The following is a 13894-nucleotide window of genomic DNA, read 5'->3' as shown; positions in this document are numbered from 1 at the left end:
TTTAGGTCACTTCTCTCATTTACTGTGAGATTATTTGTTGATCTGCAGTGTGTAGGTTGTGCTTCAAGATCCCTGGTCACACACGAAACAATCCGTTCAACTGCAGGGGAAATGCTTAGTGGAAGCGTGAAGTGACTTATTTTTAAGTTGGGTGAATGGGCCTGTAATATCACTGTTAGTAGACTCGCTATGTTCAAACATGAGGATAAGGTCATCAAGATTCTGCCTATCTAATACACTCATGCTTGCAGTGTTCTCACTAGAACTTTTAGTGTGAAATTTATGTAAAAGCAGACGTCTACCAAACAGGTTCAGGTCTTTCACCCACTCAAACAGCTTAAAGTCCAAAGTGGGTGAAAAACACAGTCCCTTCTGGAGAAGGTTTAGTTGTTTAGAACTAAAGACATGTTTGGACAGATTAAAGATCTGTAATGAATCTGTCTCAGTGTCTGTATTGGTTATCGGCTGGAACTGGTGGGGGCTTTCTTTCTCTTTCACCTCCGGACCTTACGTTTGACTGAACCTGTGCTACAATTTTGCCCTGGTTCACTGATATACTGTAGTTGGTTTCCCATGACCTCCAGCAAAACTCTGTGATCTATATTGTTCCCCTTTGACATATCTATCTTTGTGTTTGATGGGAGTTATTACCACAAGGCCCAGGGTACAGCTATGGGCACAGCATGTGCACCTACATATGCCAAATTGTACCTGGGCTGGTGGAAAAATGTTCACGTGTTCTGTGAGGAGTTATCTATGAACACTGACCACATTGACATTTGGATCAGGTACATAGATGACATTCTCCTATTATGGAATTGTCCACAGATGCTTCTCCTTGAATTGGTTGAATTCCTGAACAATAATGCACTGAATTTGAGGTTAACAACTGTACTAAGTACAACATCTATAACATTTTTAGATCTGAATATCTATGTCGATTCAGATCGAAACATTCAAACTAAGGTGTTTTGGAAAAGTACAGCAACAAACAGTTTACATCAGGCACAAAGTCAACATCCACCCAGCCTAATAGCTGGTATACCCACCGGACAGTACCTCTGATTGAGGAGGAACTCTTTTACAATGCATGAGTTTATAAGCCAATCCAGAGAACTACGTGACCGTTTCCTGAGTCGGGGGTATATTATCAAAACCCTCAATCGTGCTTATCATAGGGCATTACATAGCGATAGGGATACTCTTCTTTCTTCTAACACATTGACAATTCAGGATCCAACAATACGTAGCATTGGTACCTATAACAAGAGATGGTGGGACATAAAAATAATATTTTCTCACTGGCACCTCCTGCTCTCTGATGAGGATTTGCAGAAAGTACTTGGTCCAAAGCCAACAATTACAAACAGACGCTCGAGGAATTTATGTGATATTCTCATACACAGTCACCATCAGTGACTCAGGGCAGATAACTGGCTGTCCCCAACTAAAGGCATGTATAGGTGTCAAGGGTATAAGGCCTGTACACATGTCATCACTGCGAAAACACACAGAATTTCAATGGGAATACCTTTATTAACTGTAGGACCACAAATGTGATCTACCTCATTATGTGTAACTGTGGCAAGAGGTATGTGGGCAAGACCACTATGCAACTTCGCAGATGCATACGGGAGCATTAATTCTATCAAACATGCTACTGACACCCCAGTTGCGAGGCATGTTACACAATATCACAATGGTTCTGTGAAGTGCCTAACGTTTATGGGCATATCAACTGAAATGCCCAGCCAGGGGTGGCAATATCAATCAGATGCTATTATGCATTGAGGCTGAATGAATATATAAATTTGAAGACACGCAGCACCAATGGTCTAAACGAAGGGTTCACATATACCACGTTTGTTTGAATCTCTTGTATTACTCTACCCTTTCTGTTCTATGGACGCTCACATTCAATTCCTGTTCTGTGTGTTCTGTTGTCCATGGTATTAATTTTCTAATGTTTCTATTATGATTTTTTCTTTATATTAGTGACTTTATGCCTATATGTCTGGATTATGAAAACATCCTGTCAAGTGTAACTTTAAAAAAATTTAAAACCAGAGACAGAACATGAAACACAGACAGAGCTCAGTGCACATCCAATGAAACTTATACACGGTACAGTGCCTAAATATATATGTATAGATATCTTTTGAATAAAATGGTCTTTTAGTTTAACATTTTGGCCAAAGTGTTGTAAGCCCCTGAGCCACTACTGCTGCGGCAGAGTTTATTCGAGCATTTGCCCGTTCTCTGCCGCAGCAGTAACCTGGCGCGCGCCGGAGGGTGCCGGGCGCGCGCGCCGAAGCAGCGGAAGAGCGCCCTCCGATCGGGGCGCTCTCCCTACCGCGCGTGCAGGGGGCGCTGACACCCGATGACGCGTGACCGCGCATCGGTGACGCGCGGCACGCCGAGGGAGTGGGGCTAGCAAGCCGGGGCATCCCCCGGCTTGCGGAACTAGCCCTGCTCGATTTAAACATGTCGGCAGTATACACGGCAGACCACATCTCAAGGGTACCTAACACTAATATAAATTCTTAATAACCTGTGCATTACCAGGAAGAATGATTTATAATTAATCTGTCAAAATTAGTTGCAGAGTTCTAAATCTGATTGAAGCTCTTATTAACCTGTACATTTCCAGGAAAAGCACTCTGTATTAGATTTGTCACAATCAAACTGTAAGCAAGCAAGATCCCCCGAGAGTGGGAGATGCAATGGAGTGAGCTTTAAAAGTGCGCGGGGGTGAGCTTCAAACTACTGCTGCGGAACATCTGAGTCTAACACATCGCCAGTTTTTCCCTGGCTTTTTCCTGGAATGCGACGCACTTCACCTGGAGCATGCCGCATCCATTTTGCGTTCTCAGCCACGGGTCATGTGCGGTTGACGCGCGGTTGATGCGTTTATTGAGAATGGTTCGGATTTAATAGGTTGCAATTCTTCGCGTGTCCGCCAGATGGCAGATATTCATGAATTGTAATGCGCATGCACTTCAGTAATATGTCGACTTCCAGGTGTTTCGTTTAAAAAAGATACCACAGTGTGCTTTTGTAACTTGGCCTTGAGACTGAAGGAAGAGGTTGCAAAAATGTATCAATTTAGGCTTTTCATATTAAAGAAAGACAAAGACCAGTTTCGGTTACAGTATTCTCCAGAGACCCGCCCGCCATGAGTGTTCAAGTGCAGCCCGTTTTCCAAAAACCCGACAGAAGTTACGCGTATTTGATATGGGCCGCGATTAATACAACAGATGATAAGATGGCAACAGTTGTTCAAATTTATCAGTATTTTATCGAAAACTATGACTTTTACAAATTTTCGTCAGCTCCTCATACGTGGAAACGTGCAATAAGGAAAAGGTTATGTAGCGATACCTGTTTTTATCGTATTGAGCCACAGTTTATTGGAGGGTATTGGTGTGTATCACTGGTTTTTTCCTGTATCTATGATCATGCAGACGGCAAAAGGCGAAGGGTCGTGTTAAAACCAACTAAGAAACGACAGTCGCTGCCAAGCAATGCACCAGCACCGGCTTCCAATTACGGTCCCGCCGTCAGTGACAACCCTGAGCCTGAGCCGGATTTCGCGTTCAGTTTCGATCAAGCTTGCATGTACCTAAGCAATTTCCAGCCTCATCAGCTGACTACAGATGGACTAGTCCCACTGCAAACTATCGACGTGGATGATCAAGAATGCTGGTCTGGCAGTGGACCGGCGCCGGCGCCAGCTGAATGGGAAATTATATGGTGAGTATTGTTGCCGTATTTTTTTCTGTGTTTTTTTTATTTTGACAATACAGTATCAATATCGGTGCTATTCAAAAGTCAAGCGATTCTCCTGTAAGCAATATTATTGCCTGAGCGGCTTCTACAGTACTGTACTGCAGATACTGAACTATTGGTGGAACGCTAGGCGCATGCGCATTGGAACCTTCTTGAAACGCATACAGTATGCGTGTCATTACATCGACGGTAGGCGCATGCGCATGTGAACAGGAGACGCCCCCCGAGAAAATTATTGGTGGGACTGGCTGGGAACTTCTTTAGACCATTACAGTAAAACCTCAGAAAAGAAAACGGCTAATGGAGGGATTTCGATGTATAATATCGCTTTGTGTAACAATGCCTGCACATTGCTGAATCGATTTAAAAACCCACGTACCGGAGTCTACAGTTTAGTGGCTGATGTACACTATGCTAATGTTTTGCGGCCGTACATTATTCAATACTTTATAAACAGTATACTGTGTAATAAACCCCAAAAAATAAAAACTATGCATTTATTCTACATGTATTACAGTACTGTACATACAGTATGTGTCTTCTATACAGTGCCAGTACATACAGTACAGTACAGTACTGTATGTGTCTTCTATTTTTTTTAATACTCTTGTACTGAGTATGCCTACAGTATACAGTACAGTGTGCCTGGACAGTAGTGTACATTCTAGAAACACTGTATTTTGTTACATTAGCAAAGGAGCCAATGGAACAATGTAAAACAAATCAACATGTTCTTTTATTGGTGGAGTAAGTACAAAAATATTTATTTACAAATACTGTACAATGTAGAAACATTTTAAGTGCACAGCAATTCAAAACATCAACAGGTGTATGGTTTACTGCTACAGTTGTGAAAATATTTTTGTATAGAAATTAAATGTATGGTTTACAGTCACATGTTTTAAAAACAAATTCTTTATTCATAAAATATACAAACCGCAACATCTCCTTTATCAAAGAACGGCAAGTCAAAACATATACAGTGGGATGGTGTGCAAAACAGTCTGCACCAGTACAGTCCTCGAGGGCAGCAGACAGGCCCGGTTTTCAGGACAACCTTGAAAACCATGCCTGTTTGCGGCACTCAGTTACTGGAATTGTGCAGGTCCTGTGTGTGTGTACAGCAAGTTAAAACATTTCTGTATAAATACAAGTTAAAAAACACACAACAACATCTTCTTTATTTAAGTACAGCAGGTCAAAACATGTATAATACAGTTCAGCACAACAGTATGGTCTTACCTGTGATTAAAAAAATTCTTTATTCATAAAATACAGTATACAAAACGCAACATCTACTTTATTAAAGAAACATACAGTATACAGTACAGTGGGATGGTGTGCAAAACAGTCAGTCAGGCCTACACCACTACAGTCCTCGAGGGCAGCAGACAGGCCCAGTTTTCAGGACAACCTTGAAAACCGTGCCTGTTGACGGCCGTCAGGGACTGGAATTGTGCAGGTCCTGTGTGTGTGTACAGCAAGTTAAAACATTTCTGTATAAATACAAGTTAAAAACACACAACAACATCTTCTTTATTTATGTACAGCAGTTCAAAACATGTACAGTACAGCACAGTTCAGCACAACAGTATGGTCTTACAGTTCCCGTGATTAATCCAGAAAGTCCACCACATTGTCCGTCCATGGCCGATTCCTTGCATGGCGCAAAACGCCATTAATGCAGTCTCGAACGCCTTTCATTACAGGATCTGTAATTGGATAAAAGCGCCGCATTTCATCCAGAATGTTCTTTCTGAAATTGGCAGGAAGCGCCTTTTTTACGCGATTTCCATCGTAGTTCACTTTGAAGGTCCAGTCGCAGTACAACGAGTAGTGAACATGGTGCTTAAAAAGTAACAAGGCATACTTGTGGGGTGCACCCGCACTCACCACCCTATACTTCTCTCTAAGCGCTGGTTTCAGATCGCACAGGGTGATGTCGTGCACCGTATCGATGCGAGCGAATGTAGGTCTTCTGCGAGCGGGTGTGCTTGAGGCGACGGGCGATGGTAGGTTGTCTGGGAGGAAGCTTTCCTCTGGTCTTGGTCGCCATGTTGTCTCCTGTCGTGGTCTTGATGGGGTTGTCATGTCCTCCTCAATGGCATACATGTACACTACATCTTCTGGTGTAGGGGGTGTGCTTGGTGATGGAAGGGGGTCGATGCTCCCATTCATCACATCCATGTCACCCCCCTGCTCCGGCGTCGGGGAAACAGGGGCATTAACACTGAGCAAACGATGTATACCCGCTATGTCAGCCTCTATCTTCTCCATCCGTCGATCCATCCATTGATCCATATCTAGCATCCGTTGATCTACATTTAACATGGTCTCCAGAAGCATATCTATCTTTGCTAGCAAAATAGAGTTCCCGGGGAGATCCACACTTATCCCATTCTGCATCCGGTCTAACGAGCTGCTTCTTGTGCATGGCGTGTGGACATCTGGGTGGATGGGTGCAACGGAGGATGAGATGGGGGTTCCATGGAGAGAAGCGGCAGCGACATTGAAGAAGGGTGGAGGAGGTGACCTGTGGATATCCGGTAGAGGTGAAGCGGCAGCGTCATCTAAGAGGGATGGAGAAAGTGACCTTTGGATTTCCGGGCGAGAAGCAGAGTCGTCTAAGAGCAAAGGAGAAAGTGACCCGTGGATTTCAGAAGCGGCAGCGTCGTCGGATAGAACCGGAGAAGTTGGCCTGTGGGTTTCCGGGAGGGCGGCGACAGCGTCGAGGACGAGGGGTGGAGAAGACGGGCTGAAGATTTCCAGGACAGCGGCGGCAGAGTCGTCGAAGCGTATGGGAGGTGGTGGTCTGCGGGTTCGATGGGTTGGCTGCCAATCGTTTTGCGTCGAGAGTACATCACCGTATATCTTCTTGACATAATAAGGCTGACGTCTATGAAAACCCTTAGTCTTTGGGGTGAGTAGAAGGTTTTCTTTATTGGCCTTAGCCTGTCGCTTTTGCCTTGGCGTGGAAACGGCAACCGCCTTTCGCTTTTTCTGCCTGACAGGCATGGCAGAGGCGAGAGGTTTCCTTCGTCCGTAGAATCGGGGTTGATCCATGGAAGCAGGTGGCACAATGCAGTACAGTATCTGGACAAGGGCAAGTTCAGATAAAGATCATCGAGTGGTGGGCTATGCAAAGTGTGTAAACTTTTATGCATGGCGGCGAGGTACAGGTGTTGAAAGTGGGCGTACTCTAATGTGAGTCATTACCGTATAAATACACCATTCATTTTGTGGATTCACTGCACATTGAATACACATCGACTAAACATCGAATATACATTCTTGTGTTTGTATTTCTTTCTACTCGCAGCAATGGTTGTTAAAAAGATTTCCAAGGATCTCAGCATGCGAATTAAGGAGATGTACACGAGCGGACACCGAATTGCTGCTATCCAACGCTAGTTAGCTACTTCTGGCCTCGTTGTGCCAGCAACCACCGTGAGCTATCATGCACACAGAAAAAACAGAGAACGCAAAAGGGCACCAAGGGTAACTAACGTGTAAGTATATTTCTAAAACTTTGAAAAAAAATTTTTATCCAAAAATGTACTGTACATCTACAGTACTGTATCTAATATTTTTGTTTTATATTACAACAGTATATATATTTTGTATATTTATATTTATATTACAACAGTGTATATATTTTGTATATTTATATTACAACAGTATATATATTTTGTATATTTATATTTATATTTCAACAGTTTTATATTGCTGCATACTGTATTAATAGAACAATATATTTATCCTCTTGATCTACTGTATCTAATTTTTTTACTTACCGGAATGTTTTTCTTTACATTGTAGGGAGACAACTGTTCTGGTGGACAAAATAAGTGAGGAGAATGATGAGAGGAGTGCATTAAGGGTCAAATACACTCTGCAGGAAAATCACAATCTCGCTGTATCCGAGACCAGCATAAAGAAGATGAGACGCAGCATTGGATGGAAATATGGACGTGTGAGGTTAGTACTAGACAGTACAGGAGGTAAAAGTGTTGTTTAGGAAACTGTACTGTACCGCTAAAATTATTTATTCCTTGTCATTACAGAGCGTACCCTATGATAAGGGACATTAACAAGATCAAGAGAGTGGTCCAGGCCCAGGCATGGATCGACAGTGGAGAAACTTTCCAGGATTGCATCTTCACTGACGAGTCTACTGTGTCGCTGGAGAGATTTGCAAGCTTTGCATTCCACAAAAAAAGCCGCATATCTTTGAAGCCGCAGCCAAAACACCCCGTGAAGCTGCATGTGTGGGGTGCCATCTCTAGGCGTGGACTAGAATGCATTGTCATCTTTGAAGGTAAAATATATCAAATATAATGTAGCCTTATGCACTGTACTTTACTAGTGTAGCCTTACTGTATGCACTTTACTGTATTATTGTGCAGTATTTTGAGCACTTTTCTTTTCTTGCTATAGGAATCATGAATAAAGCTTTCTTCCAAGACAACATTGTCCCTGAGATAGTGCAATACATCACACGCGAGTTCCCGAATGGTCACCGCTTCTACCAGGACAACAATCCGAAGCACACCGCGTCAGCAGCGCATATCCTTGAGCGCGGTATCAACTTTGTGAAGACGCCAGCGGAGTAAGTGCGGTAACCGTGTCTCATTTGTTTCCCACAGTTTTTACTGTGTACTGTATCTCTTAAACTAATTGTCCCTTTTTTCCAATGGCAGATCGCCAGACTTCAATCCGATCGAAATGGTCTGGCATCAGCTGAAGGACCATATCCGGAAAGTGGTGAAACCCTCCAAAAAGGACAAGTTGATGAAAGGCATAATGAGTTTTTGGAACGATGTACTAACCGTGGAACGCTGCAATAAATATATTGACCATATTGCCACTGTGTTGCCCATTGTCATCGCGAGTAATGGGCAAGCATCAGGAAAGTAGTACTGTGCTGTAGTATTGTAAGTACAGTATGATACAGGTAAGTATGGCACAGATTTTTTCTTTCCCAATAGTCAGAGTATACAGTAGTTACAGTTTTTTTCTTTACAGAGAGAGCAGCACCAGCCATCAGGTTACAGTACATAGTATTTAACAGTAGTCAGAGTATACAGTAGTTCCAATATAGACTAGTTTGACAGTCACACCAGTAACTGCCTACTAACTGCTCAATTTTTTTCTTTCCAGAGAAAGCAGCACCAGCCATCTACAGTAGTACTACACATCACACAATGCCATAATACAGTACGCACATAACTGCACTAAATTTTTGTTTTCTTGTCGTTTCAGAAAAAAAGGGTGGCATGGGGGGAGGTGGGGTTTTGGGTCCAGTCTAATCTGTTTGTACAGTTAAATGTACAGTATATAAACATCAGTAATGATGTACACAAAACCTCTCCTTTCTCAATGAACTACTGTACTGTACACAGAATGAGGAACAAGATAAAGAAGGAAAAAACAAAATTACTATATATATATATATATTATATATTATTAAATAATATTCTTATAAATGTGCATTATTCATGTTTCTCCATGTTTTAGAAATGTTTTCGAAATGTTTATCCAATTTCAATCTGCCAAAAGAACTTAATAAAGACTGCATTATGTATTATTCATGATTATTTTTATATTTGTATTTTTTGGTTCCTGATAAAATAAATATTTATTCACATTCCTGCTAGTCATAATCATTTACAACAACCACAAACCCCCCCGCCCCACCCCTACAGTACACCAATGAATCAGTTAATGGTTTTTTTAACTCTCAATTCTCACAATGCTGTGCAAATCGGATTTACATTTCAAAATCGAGAAGGGATTTACCAAAGCGTTACCGTAAACAAAGCCTCAAAGGGTTGGGGGGTTATTACATGCAGACGCACTGAGGCTTTGTAGGTCGGCTTTGGACGGATTAAGAACACAATGGCAATATTCAGAAAATTAACGACTCTGTGGAGAGAGGAGGTTGGGTGACTCATGCGCAGTACGCAGCAAGCTCGCATCTCTAAAAGGATTAAAGTACACGCAGGCGCAGTGAGGCGATTGATGCTCGGCTAGGGATGGATTAAAAACACAATGACTAACTAACTTCAGAAAATGAATGACTCTGTGGAGGTGTCTGTTGATAAGAGTTTGTGTGTGCGTGGGGGAGGGATGAAGGATTAGTCGTGCAGCAGTTCAAAGAAATAACATACTGTACTGTAGAGTACAGTAATTTCAAAAGGCAGTTCATCATAATACTGTAATTTTATCCCTACACCCCCCAAATACAGTACAGTACATTAGAAGCACACAAATCAACCATGTGCAGGCAAACACACAGATTTAATACCGTAATATCAAGATTCTTTTTGCAGGCTTGTGGATAAAATAACAGTTAAAAAATCATAATTAAAAAATTTTATGTTGGCACTCAAGCAAGCAGGGGTGGGTGAAGTTACAGGTGCATCTCAAAGAGAATTACACGCAGGCACAGTGAGGCTTTGTAGGTCGACAATGGACGGATTCAGAACACAATGGCAACATTCAGAAAATTAACGACTCTGTGGAGAGAGGGGGTTGGGTGACTCATGCGCAGTAAGCAGCAAGCTCCCATCTCTAAAAGGATTAGAGTACACGCAGGCGCAGTGAGGCGATTGACGCTCGGCTAGGGACGGATTAAAAACACAATGACTAACTAACTTCAGAAAATGAATGACTCTGTGGAGGTGTCTGTCGATAAGAGTTTGTGTGTGCGTGGGGTAGGGATGAAGGATTAGTTGTGCAGCAGTTCAAAGAAATAACATACTGTACTGTACTGTAGAGTACAGTAATTTCAAAAGGCAGTTCATCATAATACTGTAATTTGATCCCTACACCCCCCAAATACAGTACATAAAAAGCACACAAAACAACCATGTGCGTTTGGTTGATTTGTGTGCTTTTTATGTACTGTATTTGGGGGGTGTAGGGATAAAATTACAGTATTATGATGAACTGCCTTTTGAAATTACTGTACTCTACAGTACAGTACAGTATGTTATTTAATATCATAATATCAAGATTTTTTTTGCAGGCTTGTGGACAAAATAACAGTTAAAAATCATAATTAAATTTTTTTTGGGGGGCACTCAAGCAAGCAGTGGTGGGTGAAGTTACAGGCGCATCTCAAAGAGAATTACACGCAGGACCAGTGAGGCTTTGTAGGTCGGCTATGGACGGATTCAGAACACAATGGCAAGAATCAGAAAATTAACGACTCTGTGGAGAGGGGGGGGGGGGTTGGGTGACTCATGCGCAGTAAGCAGCTAGCTCCCATCTCAAAGAGAATTACACGCAGGCGCAGTGAGGCTTTGTAGGTCGGCTATGGACGGATTAAGAACACAATGGCAAGATTCAGAAAATTAACGACTCCGTGGAATTTCAAATCCTTGAGCTACTGTAGCATTCATGGGGGAGGGGGCTGCAGGGTACAGCTGCATGAAGTTCAAAGCTAAAGACATACTTTGATTTCAAAAGGCAGTTCATCATAATAATACACCCCCAAATACAGTACGTAAAAAGCACACAAATCAACCATGTGCAGGGTCGCAGTCAAAATCGTAAGATGGTTTTTGCAGTCTCTTGTAAGGAAAATAAAATACATTTTTTTAAAAAAATTTTGGTCACTCACTTAGACAAGCAAGCAGTGGTGGGCGAAGTTACAGGCGCATGCGCAGTAAATTCCTGCTGTCAAGCAGGAATGTGATTGAAACCAGACACACGTTCAAAGGAATGGTGTGGGAGAGATGTACTGCATTGCACAGAAGTTAAGAAGTTGAAATACCACGCAGTGCAGTTAATTATCCTGAGCGAGGGGAGAGCGCTGTATATGCCGAAATGTGACACTGTTAGAGTACTGTACATGCCTATGCGTTTCAACAATTTTCAAATGTGACATACCGTACAGCAGCACAGCACTGCAAATGCATGTATACTTTAAATATGCAAATTTACAATTACTGCGCACGCACACACAGACTGTGTACTGACATAGGTTGAACCGCGATGGTATTAGACTTCCAAGTCAACAGCTCGCAAAAACGCCCCCCTGATTTTTTTATACGGGATTGCAGTATTGCAGACAGCGAGAATAAAATGCTAATATCACGAGCGCGAAAATAACGCAGTTCACTCCGGGCGAAAACGACAAAATTACACACCTAACCGGGATAATCTGAGAACCGCGGATCTAGCCGTCTTAGACTCAGATCGGCCGCCACTGTAGGTAGGAGAAGCCACTCTTTAATCAGCTAAGACCAGCTGAACAAGAATTGTAAAACATATAGAACACCTATAAGCTCATATTGAACCCCCAATATAACCACAACATATATATAGCTCACTCCATTGCATCTCCCAATCTCAGGGGATCTTGCTTGCTTACAGTTTGATTGTGACAAATCTAATACAGAGTGCTTTTCCTGGTAATGTACAGGTTAATAAGAGCTTCAATCAGACTTAGAACTCTGCAACTAATTTTTACAGATTTATTATAAATCATTCTTCCTGGTAATGCACAGGTTATTAAGAATTTATATTAGTGTTAGGTACCCTTGAGATGTGGTCTGCCGTGTAGTGGCTCAGGGGCTTACAACACTTTGGCCAAAATGTTAAACTAAAAGACCATTTTATTCAAAAGATATCTATACATATGTATTTAGGCACTGTACCGTGTATAAGTTTCATTGGATGTGCACTGAGCTCTGTCTGTGTTTCATGTTCTGTCTCTGGTTTTAATTATATATTTCCATGCTCAGTAGCACTTCTCTGTGACACTTATATGCTTATATATATGTTGTGGTTATATTGGGGGTTCAATATGAGCTTGTAGGTGTTCTGTATGTTTAACTTTTAAAAAAAGCATGTATATGTATATTAATATATTAGTGTACTTTTTATGGTTTAACATATATGCTCAAATTGATATACATTATTAGTATTGACATTATTGTGTTTTATTACATTTATGGTAAGCAGACATTATGTGTGCATTTAGTGTATCCTGAGTTTTTATCAACCATTAAACAATAACACATCGACATGTATGAGTATTTATGTTGCTAGATGCAAAGTAGACTATATTTTTAGACATACTTATTTGAACGCAAAATATGGGATAAACTACCTCTCCTCTTGCATGTGCAACTATATTGTACACTTTGTACAGAGAATATTTCCATCTGTAAGGTATAATCATTTGATGAGATTAGTAAGTAGTCTATCTCTTTAAACATGCACTTTTGATTGATTGGAGCGGTATAGCGTTTATCTCCTTGAGCATGCGCATAGATGACTTGTGTGATTTGTAAAGGAGTAAAATCTATTACCTCACGCATGTACATCTAGATTATATATGCAGCGACTTGTCTATTTCTCTATGCATGAGCAAATTGCCCTCTACCCTCAGTTACAAGTACATCAAGTAGGGCATATAAAAATGTATCATCTCACGTATGTGCCTATGAAATATGGGCTCTGTTGAATAATTATTACCATCAGTCAGGCACTGTTATTTGATGCACTTAACGGAGTGTTTATTTCACAGCGCATGCGCACCCGCATGATCATAGCGTTCTGAAGTCTAGCTCATTGCGCATGCGTGTAGGTATTCTTATATGATCGTTATGTATGAAAACCTATGTCCTCACGCATGCGCACTCCCACTGTATGCCCGACAAGGACTCTATGTCCTGAGGCAGGTGCACTTCTGTGATATGCTCAGTAAGAAACATATCTTATCACACATGCGCTTTGTGCAAATTCTAGCAGTAATAGGTCTATGTTCGCGAATGCGCATCTGGGTCATCAGTTATGTTACTATGGCAACCTACAGTATGCCTTTATATTGCTCTGCTTCCATTCATTTGCAAAAATGTCCCTGACGAAGCTCCGTAGCAGGAGGGAAATGTGTTTAGGGTACATAGTGATGTCATCAGCCTCCGTTATGGAGCTGTGTTAGTTTCTTGTGTTACAAAAATTAAATTAATCAGAGCATTGCGATTTATATTTCACTCTACCTTATCAATTAGATGTTAGATACCCTATACTGTATATATTAGGGCATTTGTTTGCTCCAGTTATATCCTTCACCCTTGTGGGGCAAGAAGGG

This window comes from Ascaphus truei, chromosome 3 (genome assembly GCF_040206685.1).
Source record: "Ascaphus truei isolate aAscTru1 chromosome 3, aAscTru1.hap1, whole genome shotgun sequence".
Lineage (NCBI taxonomy): Eukaryota > Metazoa > Chordata > Amphibia > Anura > Ascaphidae > Ascaphus > Ascaphus truei.
This window is presented reverse-complemented; position numbering follows the sequence as displayed.